The 13,155-nt window shown below is 41.7% G+C and overlaps 1 protein-coding gene across 9 annotated transcripts in view; it reads left to right on the top strand.

Moving 5' to 3' along the window:
• The first annotated feature begins 8,164 nt into the window (after positions 1 to 8,164).
• Positions 8,165 to 13,155, top strand: part of AGTPBP1 (ATP/GTP binding carboxypeptidase 1) — a 63,551-nt gene continuing 58,560 nt past the window's right edge. For 8 of the 9 annotated variants that reach the window (XR_007780417.1, XM_050986694.1, XM_050986697.1 and 5 more), the window contains exon 1: positions 8,408 to 8,573. The gene's annotated coding sequence lies outside the window, so the exon portion shown is untranslated. Of the gene's footprint in view, positions 8,274 to 8,407; positions 8,574 to 13,155 lie in introns of those variants that run through there. The other variant, XM_050986695.1, reaches the window with a different exon arrangement.

Here is a 13,155-nt window from a genome sequence, read left to right on the forward strand (position 1 = left end):
GCAGGTGACCGAGCACTGAAACAGATTGTCCAGAGAGGTTGTGGAGTCTCCCTCACGGGAGACACTCAAGAACTGTATAGACACAAGCCTGTGCCCCCTCCTCCTGGATGATTCTGCTTGAGCAGACAGGCTGGACCAAATGACCTCGTGTCTTGTAGCCTCACCCATTTCTGTGACTCTGAGTCGCTGCCAGCGGCGTCCCAGCGCGGCCCCTGTGTTCCCAGCCGAGCCCGCAGGCCGGGGCGGCCGCTGCTCGCCCGGGGCTCCGTGCAGGTGCGGCGCTGGCGCCGTGGGCTGAGCGGGCGGCGGCTGAACTAAAAGCAGACTCGAAACAGGTTTTTTTTGTCCCTGTCAGACGTTCTCTCCCCTTCCTTTCGCACTCCGTTTTAATGAACGTCATGTGCTCGAGAGTACGTAACTCCGTGTTCTGTACAGGGTCTACGGAGATGTGCTGATTATCTCTGCTGAGAGGGAAGCCATGTGACGTGAAATGATGTCTTAGGGAGTTACGGTTTTAGTATGACTGAATGCTTGCCGTTTCAGGCCAAGATCACCAACGTAAAAGGCAGCGGCTGATGTGCTTTGCTGACCTGGTAGAGGCTATAATAAGCAGATTTTACGTCCAAAGTTTGGGGAAAAAAGAGATTAAAATAAAAGCACTAACTATATATCGTCCTTTTTATTCAACATGCAAAGTACAGAGCATTTGTGCCTGGTGGGAAGCAAGAAGAGAAATTTCAGTGAAAGCTCCTGTTAAACCAATGACAGCAACCTACTTTATCTGAAAGAATAAGTTATCTTAATTTAATGGCTGTTGAAATGTCTGATTGCTCACAGCTGCACGGTACTTATATGGAATTCCAGGGGTGATATACAACAATATAGCAGACATCTTGTAATGATCCCAGTGTTATGGTAGAAAGAACAGATCGTTATTATTCAACCTGATGTTGGTTAAAACATCTGTATGTGAAACCTAACTGTCTTTAATACACAAGATAGTGATAGCTTGACCACCACTCTCTTCTGCAGTTGATTTTCAGGGGAATTCTGTTTTTAGTTTCCGGACAGAAGGGCTGTTGTCCCTATAATAATAATTTCATTATGAAAGTATCTTTTTATAAAACCACAATATTTAACAAAAATACTTTCTGAAAAGGTTTGAAGTTTGTCAGAGAGTATTCCATTTGCAAATACCTGTTTGTGGTTCTGTGCAGATCTTATGGCTAAAATTATAAGCTGACTTTTGTGAAGTAATCATGGCTATGGATTCATTCTAAATGAATGTGAGCAATTATCACTTCCCTTGACAAAAATACAAGTGTCAAAAATGAACAGCAGGTTGCTTATGTGTGTGTGTGAAATCACCATAGCAGTTAAAAAAGGTAATACATGTTCACTGCAGTAACTTATGCTTTGCTTTGAGAACATCAAAGCACTTCCACCTGAAATGATACAATGAAGTGCCTTGACAAAACGCTGTGAAGGGCTAATCTAATTTCTGGTAGATGTAATACGCACATGGGAAAATCCAGAGAAATAAAACCAGGTTTTATTTATTTTTAGATTACACACACAATTATTATTTGTGGGGATAGTTTACCAATATTACTAGTATTTAAAATACCTTGGAGTTTATTACAAAATATCCCTTGCTTCCTTACTGTGCTACACCACAAAGTAGTCCACAACTTTAAGCAAAACAGAAGAAAAAAGCAACCTTCGTATATTATTTGCTGGTTATGTCCAACATGTGTTTTGTGCTTCTGTCTTGGTGAAGTGGGAGTAAATCAAGGATTATGAGGAACTTGCTTCAGTATTAATTATGGAGTACCTTTGTTCCTGTAATACAGTTAGAACATGTCATCATATACTTGACTTAAATAGGCTGCTTTGTTTAAGAAAACTTCAGCTAACCATGTGACAGTTTAGGGTGCAGTCATTTGACGGACTGCTATTTTTGTCTTTCTGAAATGATGTTACATTAATTTTGAAAGTACTGATGTATTTTTTATGAGTTTGTAACACAGGGTGTCTATTTTTACACTGCAGAAACACATAGTAAAGCATTATGAATTTTTTAGGGATACTTAAGAGAAGAAGTGAGCAAACTTGTCCTCTACTATTTGGCTTTAAAAAAAATTCTGTAAAAGAAATTTTGACTGGCATAAGCAAAAAGGCATTTCCAGTCTTTCAAGTACTGTGTGAAGTGAATATCAGATTTAAGAGATAAGTCTGTTTTGTTTGCACTAAAGAATTTGAAGTGTATAGAATTACTTATTGACCTGTTTGTCCAAAATTGCAATTGTTTATCATTTTCTGAATAGCAGAGATCCGTCCTCTCCCTCAACAGGTGTCGTTAGTCCATTGTGGAAATGGTCCTCTCCTGCAGGATATCTTCATAGACTTGCCCCAAGAAGGAGGCATCTCATACTTGTTTCTGAAGATTATTCTTTATTTATTTATCTCATGCTTGTTTCTGAAGATTATTCTTTACTCTTACCTTTTGCCTTGCCTAAAGTACTGCTGATTTTTCAGGAACTTACCATTGCTTTAGATGTCCTTCTGAATGGAAGTAATTGGTGCATGGAGAAAAGGGAAAGTGAGAGATCTCAAAGTATGCAAATACCTTCATAAACAGAAAGAAGATGACCTTGAGGTAGGCTGAAAATTATACACTTTTTTTTTTTTTTTTTTACACTGTGAATATGGAGGTTCTTGATAGACTGAAACAGATGAGATTCACTTTTGGTCTTGGTTGGGTCATGGAGGGGGGATTATGTTAATATTCTGCATGTGTAAATTAAATGTGATTGTCAGTAAGCATATGGAAAAAAGTGGCTGACTTGGTATGAACCTGTGAAACAGTGCATCACTTTAGAAACTTGTCCTCTTCATGCCCTGAAAACTCCTACTACTCCTTCCCACCCCCAGTCCCCAGAAACTTAGATGAAAATATCCACCAAATCTATACATTCTGAATTCTCTGTGAAGAATATTGATGTGTTACTGCTTTTTGTAGTATTACAAAGGCTAAAGTAGCTGAATGAAGCACAGATGTGAAGTTGAACTAAAATGCTTTTTTATGCTCTGAAATACATGCATAACAGAGCACAAAAGATAATCTCAAAAAAAGTATTCGGATAAGATACATTAGAGATGAAGAGTCAAAAACAAATTCTCCAACGTGCATGTAGGCAAGCGTTGGTTTTCAAATGAAGGAGTGATTGCTTTTAAGAGTGATGGAGAGTTGTTAGCTTCATTATCTGGAACTGACTGGATCTGTTCAGTAATACACATATAGCAAGGCAGATTTAACTGGTAGAGATTACATTTTAATAGGAAACAATGATTATCTAGTTGATAATTACAGGGAACAGGGTACGATCTAGAGATGCTTATATGTTGCTACCCACTACGTTATTCTGAAGAGCTTTTTCTTATTCTCCTTGCTCTTATCATAGAATCAGAGAATTTTTAAGGTTGGAAAAGTACCTCAAGTCCAGCCATCAACTCAACACCACCACCATGTTCACCATTACATCACCTCCTCAAGTGCCATATCCACACACTTTTTTGAACACTTCCAGAGGGAGTGACTCCACCACTTTCTTGGGCAGTCTGTTTTAATGCTTTACAACCCTTTCCTGCTTCCAGAGGGGCTAACCGTTATATTTTAAAATTTTTTGTGATTATTTTAATTGTATGATCTGATCCTGGAAGTCATGCTGTACAGCGTACTTAGTAGTAGATACTTTTTAAGTAGCCTGTAAAAATGCAGGACTGAGGAGCTGATCTTTGTCTGAAAACTTTTGTCTCTGCATAAACATCAGTAATATGTGACTCAGTTTGTTGCTTGTATTGCCTTGCCAACAGTACTAAATGAACACAACATGATTTATGTAAACTTATAAACTTTTTTATTTAGCTTATGACGCTTCTGATGTGTTTGCCTTTCCACACAGTGTGTAGATTGGTGTATATTTGTTACCTTCTGTAAGTCCCTGGATTGCCTTATTAAAAGGTATATGCCTAAGACTGAATTTCCTACAAATCATAAAGTTAATAAAGTTGGAAAAGACCTTTGGGTAATCACCACCATGTCAATTAAACCATGGCCCCAGATTGCACGTCTAGTTGTTTATTGAACACTTCCGGGGATGGTGACACCACCACACCTTAGCTTGTTTCAATGCTTAACCACTCTTTCAGTGACAAAATTTTTTCTCATGTCCAGCCTGAACCTGCCCTAGCCCATCTTGAGGCTATGAGTTGTTCTCCAGTTGCTAATTGCCTAGGAGAAGAGGCAATTGCCTGCTACACTCTCAGGTAGTTTTAAGAGAGGGATAAGGTCACTCCTGAACATCCTTTTCTCCAGGCTAAACACCTCCAGCTCCCTCAGCTGCTCCTCATAAGACTTGTGCTCCAGACCCTTCATCAGCTCCATTGCCCTTCTCTGGACATACTCCACATTCCTCAATGTCCCAGGTGTTGACCCCTAGGTCTTTTTCAGCTGAGCAGCTTTCCAGTCTTTCTGCCCCAAGCCTGTAACAGTGAATAGGGTTGTTGAGACTCAAGGGCAGGACCCAGCACCTGACCTTAATGAACCACCAGCCTCAGCCCATCGATCCAGCCTGTCCAGATCCCTCTGCAGTGCCTTCCTGCTCTCCAGCAGATTAACACTCTCACCCGACTTAGTGTGGTCTGCAAATTGAGGTGGTACTCCAAATAATTGATAAAGACATTAAACAGGGCCAGCCCCAGCAGTGAGCCCTAGCAAACTGCAGTGGTGACTGTCAGCCAGATAACTCCATTCACCAACACCCTCAGCCCAGCAGTCCATCCAGTTTTTAACCCAGCAAACTGCACCTGTCTAAGTCATGAGCAGCCAATTTCAACATGAATAAGCTGTGGGAGAGAGAGTATCAAAGGCTTTACTGAAGTTCAGGTAGACAACGTCCACATCATTATATTAACTTTTTTTAAAAAATTCAATGGATAAACAATTAACTTTTGCACACAGTATTGTTTGAAAACAAATAAAGCTAGGGCATATTCCTGCTGTCTCATATAAGTAAAATGCATCCGAATTGGTAAGAATTGTTATGTAAATAAGACCAGCAATGGCCTGCTACTGCATTTGTACACCAGAGCCTTTTCTAAAGGTAAAGTTGTTCTCCTTAGAAATAAATCCTAAACTTGGAACCAGTTTACCTGCCAAAAAAAAACAATTCTAGGTTCAGTCATCAGTGACCTATAACTTCCATAAATGAGTGTTTAGCTTGTAAAAATAGGAGTCCTGCATAGAAGAGTCTTTTGGGGGAAATAATCAAGATGAATGCAGCACTTATATTCAATTATGTTCTGCATTTTTTGTTTACATTGAGTGAAAAAAGTTAATAGATTTCAGTAACTGATATGAGTATTTTAATTAGGCCCATTACTATAATTCATTTTTTCTTAAATGAGATCACACTTTTTGCCAACCTTAAATTAATGGAGCTACTGCTGGGCCCTCTTTTTTCAGTAGAAAATTCTCATCTTTTTAATTGATTTATTTTTGTCATGTGCCAGGACACATACAGAGCTGTTTTAAAACGTTATTTTCATAACTAACTTAAATAAACCGACTCTGACTTCAACTTCAAAACATTTGAGAGATTTTTATCTACACCCCCTTTATTTGTCCTTTACTTGCCAGAGCCTGCCTGATACTATTTTTGTCTTTGCCTGAGTCATACTTTAGTACTTCCATGTCTTCTGCTTTGCTTTAGACAGAACTATGCATTTAAAATTATTCCATTAATAGAATTCACAGACAACTTGTAGCTGTACTGAATTCTGCTTTATGTATTCTCTTACCCACTTCCCAGTGTGACCAGTATCAGGGAACAAGTGACACTGTTCCTACCTGTTGCCAATGCACTGGCAAAGTTCTGCGTTCTGGTAACATGCTCTTTTCGTTCATGCTAGATTCCTTGAAGAACTTGTAAGAGAGGGAGAAAGGTCCTTCCCAATACACCTATGTTTTGTGATTATAGCCCATGGGTTTAGAAGTTCTAGGAAGCATAATTAATGTTGAATTATTTTCTGGAGAAAAAACATGTGAATAACTGAATAAATGGACATTTGTCACCGACATGTTCTATGAAAAATCCTTTCCTTAGGATTTTTCCCCTCCTGAGAATCTGAGAGGCCTCAGGAACAAACTGTAAATAATTCTTATCTGCTGCTGTGGAATGCAACAGGGGGAATCTGGGATTGGTCTCATCTGGTTGTTTCCAATTAAGGGCCAATCACAGATCACCTGTCCAGATGGTCTCGGGCAGAGACAAGCCTTTGTTATTCATTACTTTTCTATTCTTAGCTTAGCCTTCTGATGAAATCCTTTCCTCTATTCTTTTAGTATAGTTTTAATATATTATCTATCATAAAATAATAAATCAAGCCTTTTGATACATGGAGTCAACTTTCTCGTCTCTTCCCTCATCCTGGGACCCTTGTGGACAATACCACAGACATTTAATATCCATTTTTGTTAATAAGGTGGGATGAGGACTTAAAATGTATATAGGCAGTTATGCACAAATAGGAGGTAGGAGGACCAGGATCTCCCATCTGTCATACCTCCACAAAATTAGTTCACTGCTCCTCACTTGCGTTGGTTTCTGCTGACTTGCCAGTGAAGCAGCTTTGTTCTGTCATAAGGTATGGATGTGTATGCATGCTGTGCAGATCATCTGTGTACCATGGGTGATAAGCAGAATTTACCTTCCTAACATTGTAATCCAAGTTAAAGGACTAACAAACAGTAGCTGTAAACCACCCTTCAGGTGAATCAGCCCTATGGAAGTCTTGCATACTGTCACATAAAATGCACAGCTGCCTCCTAGACAGCAGAAAAGTCATGGCTATCTTTACTTTTGCCTTTGTGAGTGAATTGAATGATGTGTGTAAGACAGGAGTTGTGTGTAGGACAAGATGTAGCCAGGTAGCTGTACTTTGAAAGGGAAGATGAATAAAAGTGTAAATTTAAAGGATCCGGAATCTGCTTTTTACTGAACAAGAATTAGAATGGGTAACTCCATGGATACACAATGTTATTGGGAAATTAACTTTAGATCATTCTAGTAAGGATTGTGCCTTTAGGTGTAAGTAAGATTTGAACTTGATTTCAGTTTACCAGCCTTTTATTAAAGCATTGCTTTTCTCATGTCAGATTTGTAAACCCAGTATAAAGATTTGGCCACAGATCCTTAGTAGTTTCTTCATTTGAGGAACTTAATGAGAAAGGAAATACCTAGTTGTTCCAGTTTAACAAGTCTCAGGAAGATTAAATTACCCACTTCTAGAGGTCATCAGCAATACTAATGCATGGTTCAAAACCAGGTGCTAGGCACAGGGAGGTTAATTTGCCATAAAATGTTTTGTGAAGCCTATGAGGTATTACTTTTCTCTTGCAAAGATTCTCAGGGGAAAGGGCTGGGGGGCATGTGAGGAGGCATACAAAGTCTTTGATTATTGAATCACTATGAATTTTCTTACTTGCTGCTGTGGTACCTCAGTGCCCTGGGCAGTAACATTCTTTGGGTTCAGGTACTTACCTGCCACAACAAACTGTGTATAAAGGTTGGGCTGGGGGGAAGGGGGGAAGTGTCCCACGAAGGTATTGCAGAATCAGTCAGGTTGGAAGGGACGACAGTGGTCCAACCAATCTGGTCCATCCTCCCTGCCCGAGCAGGGTCATCCTAGAGCACGCTACAGGATGATGGCCAGAGGGTTCTTAAGTACCTCCAGTGAGGGAGACTCCACAACCTCTCTGGACAATCTGTGCCAGTGCTTGGTCACCCGCACAGCAAAGTTGTTCTTCCTCGTGTTCAGGTGGAACTTCCTGTGCATCAATTTGTTCCCATTGCCTCTTGTCGTACTGTCTCCGAGCCACTGAGAAAAGCCTGCTTTCGTGCTCTTGCTACCCCCACCTGCCATTAGTTACTTGTGTATCTCACAGAAGTACGGACTGTTCCGGCGAGAGTGGTCCCCCCAGGGTGAGGGGGGCGGCCAGCCAGGTAGTCACACCACTCCTGCGGTACTGCTCCGCCCGTTCGCTCCGGACGGGCCGGGCACCGCGTTCCCCGCGGAGGCGGCGGCGCTTGCGCGCGGACGGGGCGCGGCGGGGCCGGTGACGCGCTGCGGTGCGGGCAGCTCCTGCCGCCGCCGCATGAGCACGGCGGGGGCGCAGCGCGGAGCCGCCGCCCCCGCCTGAGCGCCGCGGGGTGAGTGACCGCCTGCGCGAAGGGGAAGCCCGGCGAGCGGGCATCGCCTTGGGCAGGGCGGAGCGGGCCGTAGCGGGGGCAGGGCCGCGGCCGGGACCGGTGTCGGGATCGGGACTGGGGCGGGGAGGGGCGGGGCGAGGCTCGGCGAGGCTCCTCTCCTCTGTGACCGGCACTCCGGGGCTGCCGGGCGCGTCCCTGCGGGCACCGGTGGATGCGTGTGGGAGCGCTCGGGCACGGCTGGTCTCTGCGGGAGCCGCGCCCTGCGCGCTCTCGCCCGCGGAGATGGTCTCAGGCCCTACGGTAGGAGCGGTCCTGGTTTCCGGGCCTGGCCGCGGTCGGGTCTGCCCGTGGCACGGGGTGGAGCCGCCGGTGGCACGGAGCCCCGCGCCGGGCGCGGGACGATCTTGTCCCCGCGCTCCGTGCGGTGCACAGCCGGCCCGTGCGCGCCTCCCGCTCTGCCGGGCGGCCCTGCACCGGCGAGGCTGCGGTGAGCCCGGGCCCTGCCGGCCGCCGAACGCTGCGGCTGTGCCACCGCTGCCCCGCCGGAGGAGTAACGCAGCATGGGCATTGGGTGGGAGATACGGCGGTTGGGATAACATTTGCCCTATGTGCCGTGCGACTTGGCCTGCTCAACGTCTGTTTGACTTAACGATCCGTGGGTAGGAGTTTGTTAACATGGGTTTGGTTTTTCTTTTTCTTTCGTCTTCTTTTTTTTCCTTTTCCTTTTTTTTTTTTTTTTTTTTTTTTTTTTTCAGTGGTGGAAATCTAGCACAGCAAGTGTTTCTTTGTAGGTACCGGTTCAAATGCTCTGAAGAGGTTCGAGATAGGTAGCACATCAGGGTGGGGTGGTTTTTCTTCAGTGTAAACTGCTTTCAGGCACCGAGCTTTGTGCGAGATGTTTAGAAATCCTCAGCTGGACGAACTGTTATGGTTACTTAGAGCAATATTCTTTCAATAGTATGTATAGACAGAAAGTGAATTCCTTTGTACCTGTCTGGTATAAAACCACCGTGAAACTTCTGTAGCCGTGTGGTGTGAATGTTGATTTTTGCGTATTAGTTTTCCCAGCATTAGGAAATTGGCTCTCCAATTAGTGTATTCCCATGAATGATGTTTCTTTATTGAAATACATGTCTGCATTGCCTTTAGAGGTTATATTTCATGAAAAGGCTTCTCTGTTTTGCAGGTAGCTTTCAGTGTGTATTTTGTGCAACCCTGAGTGACTGGATGTTGTTGATGGGACAGCCCCACCTTTTGGTTAATCCTTCATTGAAATTATGCTTATGACCTAAGAGCTTTTCTGGAAATTTTACCTCATGCTGTGTGTTGAGAGTGCAAGTCTGTGTTGGAATATCTTTTAATGTCCTGGGCTGGGGAGTGACAAAATAATCTCCCTTCCTGAAGACTTTCCTATTTAATGTCAAGATCATTTTATCACGTAGTTTCTGATGTTTCAGTTCACTACTGTATTTTTTTTATGCTAGTATAAATTAAGCAAAATACCTTTATATTAAGAAAAGCTTCATTTAAAAAAAGGATTCTGTCTTAATTTCCACCCTTTTTGAAAAAGAATAATCTGAAACCGAGGAGTAGTTGTGGTGTGTGAAGTGACACCTGGTATATGTTTGTGTGAAGCAATACCTGATCTCAGGGTTAACTTTCAGTTCAGGTGTTGGAGGTGGCAGTGCTCATATTTTAGTTTTCATGTTGAAGAACTTCACGGATTATTTTCCAAATTTAAGGTTTTGAGCTTGAAAAATACTAAGTATTCTGTTGTCTTGGCAGAAGATTTGTATTAGTTATCTTACTGCTGCTAGGAGCAACTTCCCTGGAATTACATGTAGGAAGCTACATGTAAAGAGAAAAAGGTGAAGAGGTCTCTGAAGTCCTTTTTAGCTTACAAAAGGAGTTTGCTATTTCACGTTGCATTTAGGTTTTACTTTAGGAAAGACATTCAGCTTTTCACTCAACAGCTTGTCAGCAGTGAGTCACATGATTAGAAACTTTGCAGTCTTTAAAATTCATGGTGATACTCTGCGAGACACAGTTGGGGATCACCTGTTTTTTGGCTCTCAGTATGTTATTTGAAACGTCTCCTTGAATTCCAGTATCTGTGAGCTGCTTGCTCTTAGGAGATTGCTCCCATGGTATGAATTGCTAATGTTCAAAAGCACTGAGTGCTAATCAAGTCGCCCTGGCTCTGGAGTATGACTGTCATAATTGAAGCGTTGAAACTCCTTAAAGAACTTAGAGGGGAAGTCAGGTTTCTTGGAGTGAGTGTGAGAGTGCTGAACAAGGCAGCTGCTTGTGTGAGTGCTTAGGAGAGATTTATAACAGCAGTGTATCTCTGGGTATGTTTTCAGGCCCTGCCACTATCTACAGCTTAACTGTCCAGTATCCTGTGCTAAGCATCAAGAAGATTATGAACTATCCAGTGTGTGTCCTGGATACATGGATGATTCAGCGTGGTTTCCATTTGGAAATGCAGTAACCATAGAAAGACTGGAAGTAGCAGAGAGGAGGGATCACCCAAACATCCTTCCTTTCTTTTGCAACAGCTGCAGAGGCAGCAGTCCTGAAAATGTCACCCTAAAACATTTAGTATATTACGAGGCACATAAAAACTTCCACTGCATCCTTTATAAAACTTAAAATTACTGAGAAACAGGGTGTCCAGGGGTTGCATACTGGAAGTAGGTAATACTGTTTTAATTGTTCCACATGTAAATGGTACAAATCAAGATTTTGAAAGGGATAATAGTTGCTGGGAGTATTATGTATTGTTATGATTGTGTTTCTGGACACCAGTGAGGTTTTAAGGGTTTGAGGTAGGTTTGAGTAGATAAATCAAAAGGGTTTGAGTAGATAAATCTGCAACATGGAACCATGGATTTTTTTACTTTCCTTTTTTTTTTTTTTTTTTAATATGGATTAAAACCAGGACTGCGGGTTTGCTTTATTAAGTCAGTGAACTAGGAAGTTTAGATATTTGAGTTGATTTTTTTACAGACTGACCTTAACCATCAAGGCAGTGACCCAAAGGAGCAATCACTGGGTTAGGTGCTAGAAAACACTTCTGACATTTACCACTGTATTAAGCTTTTCCAAGAGATGGCAAAAGTTCCTAGGTTTCCAGTTCATGTTCAGTTCTTGGTGTAGGGAAATACCTAGTTTCTGCTGTGGTTGTCCTTTTCCTTCTGGCTATTTTTATTGCTCCCTTCTCCCTCCCTGTGCCATTCACCTTCTACCTGATAAAAGGGTTATGCCGGCTGGGCAAGAAGTAGCTGACTTTTGCAGTATTTCTGTCAGCTTAAATCACGTAAGCTTTGAACGTGATACTATGTGACCCTGATGACAGCAAGTTTGTCATATCTTGAAGTAACCCTATGCCTGCAATGCTAGTAACTTTCTAGGAGCTTCTTTCCAGGCAAGAAATAAAGTACTGGTGTTTTATTCTGCTCCTTTCCCAGCAAATGCTTTTCCTGCTTGCTTGCTTAGCTTTTTTGGCTACTTTTGTCAGACTTTGTTTTTGCAGTCATGTGGACTGGTGCTAATGGCTGCATGACATAGTTGGCAGCTTGCTGTACAGGACTTCGGTGCTTCAGTCGTCTGTGAAGTTTTATGTATGTCATTTTGAATGTCTGATTATATGCTGCAGTTTATGTAGTCACATCAAAAAGTCTGCACTTTGCTATAATGCAGCAATGGGTTAGCTAATCACCTGACTTTTTTTGTTCCCTCCTATAAATATTCATAGTAAACGGCATGAGGGAAAGGCAGTAACTGGTTTTCAGAAGTATTTTTTCTTAACAACCAGGTAAAGGTTGTTAGCCTTTTCATTTTGTTTTAGATTTACAAATTAGGCTCTCTTCCACCAAAAACTTTTTTTTTTTTTTCTTCCTGCTTAGAGGACTTGGGTAGTCATTATTTTCTGCCATTTCCACATAAAGTCTTAAAATTATATCTGGAAGAAATAGTTTTTCTACTATCTTGAACAAACCTTTTCTCATGGAGGAAACACTTCTAAGGTACTTTTAGGTATATTATAATACTTTGATGGCACTAAAGCTTTCTGTACTGCTGTATATTAAGGCTTAGGAAGAGATAGCTGTTCAGTGTGTACTCAGTGCCATTCCATCCTATTTTATAATTCAATTTAAAAAAACAGCTGGTCCTGATAATTGGCTCTCTCTGGGGCATTGACTAGGACTTTAATTCCTATGAAACACAGCATAAGAATCAGCATGCAGGGGGAGTCTCTGCTTTTGTTTTCCAGTGCTTCTAAAGGTTCAGGAACTGAGCTAGGAATAGTCAACTTCAGGAAACAGAGTCTCAGTACCACATTAGTTATCATTCTTTATGTATATGATTATTTTTATTGGATTGAGTACAATGTAGTGTTTGCCAAATTGAAACTTAATTGTAAAGCTTGAAGAATTTCCCCAGATTTTTAGTATAGGTTTATAGGTAACCAAAGCTTGTATGGGTTGTTCTGTGGATTGACCTTTTAGAATATAAAACAGCTTGTACAAATAACTCTGCCATCTCCAAAGAGCTTGTGAGATTTTTTACCTAACATTAAGTATTACATTTTTATTGAGGAAATGGTTCACATGCAGTAACTTTGCTGGTTTGTATGACATTAAAGTAGATCTGCATTCTTGGAAAAAAAAAACAAAAAACAACCCACAACTAACCATTTTTTTCAAAAAGATAGTTGTGTAAGCTGTCATTTGAGACACTGAACTTGAAAACAATATGTTAGGTATGAAAGAGTAAAGGGTTAAATAGAGGAAGGAGCTACTTAAGGTACAATTGCTGGGACTTTTGCAAATGCACAGTCCTCCTTATGATGCAAAAGGATGAGATGGGGGGGACAGCA

This window comes from Serinus canaria, chromosome Z, assembly GCF_022539315.1.
Source record: "Serinus canaria isolate serCan28SL12 chromosome Z, serCan2020, whole genome shotgun sequence".
Classification (NCBI taxonomy): Eukaryota; Metazoa; Chordata; class Aves; order Passeriformes; family Fringillidae; genus Serinus; species Serinus canaria.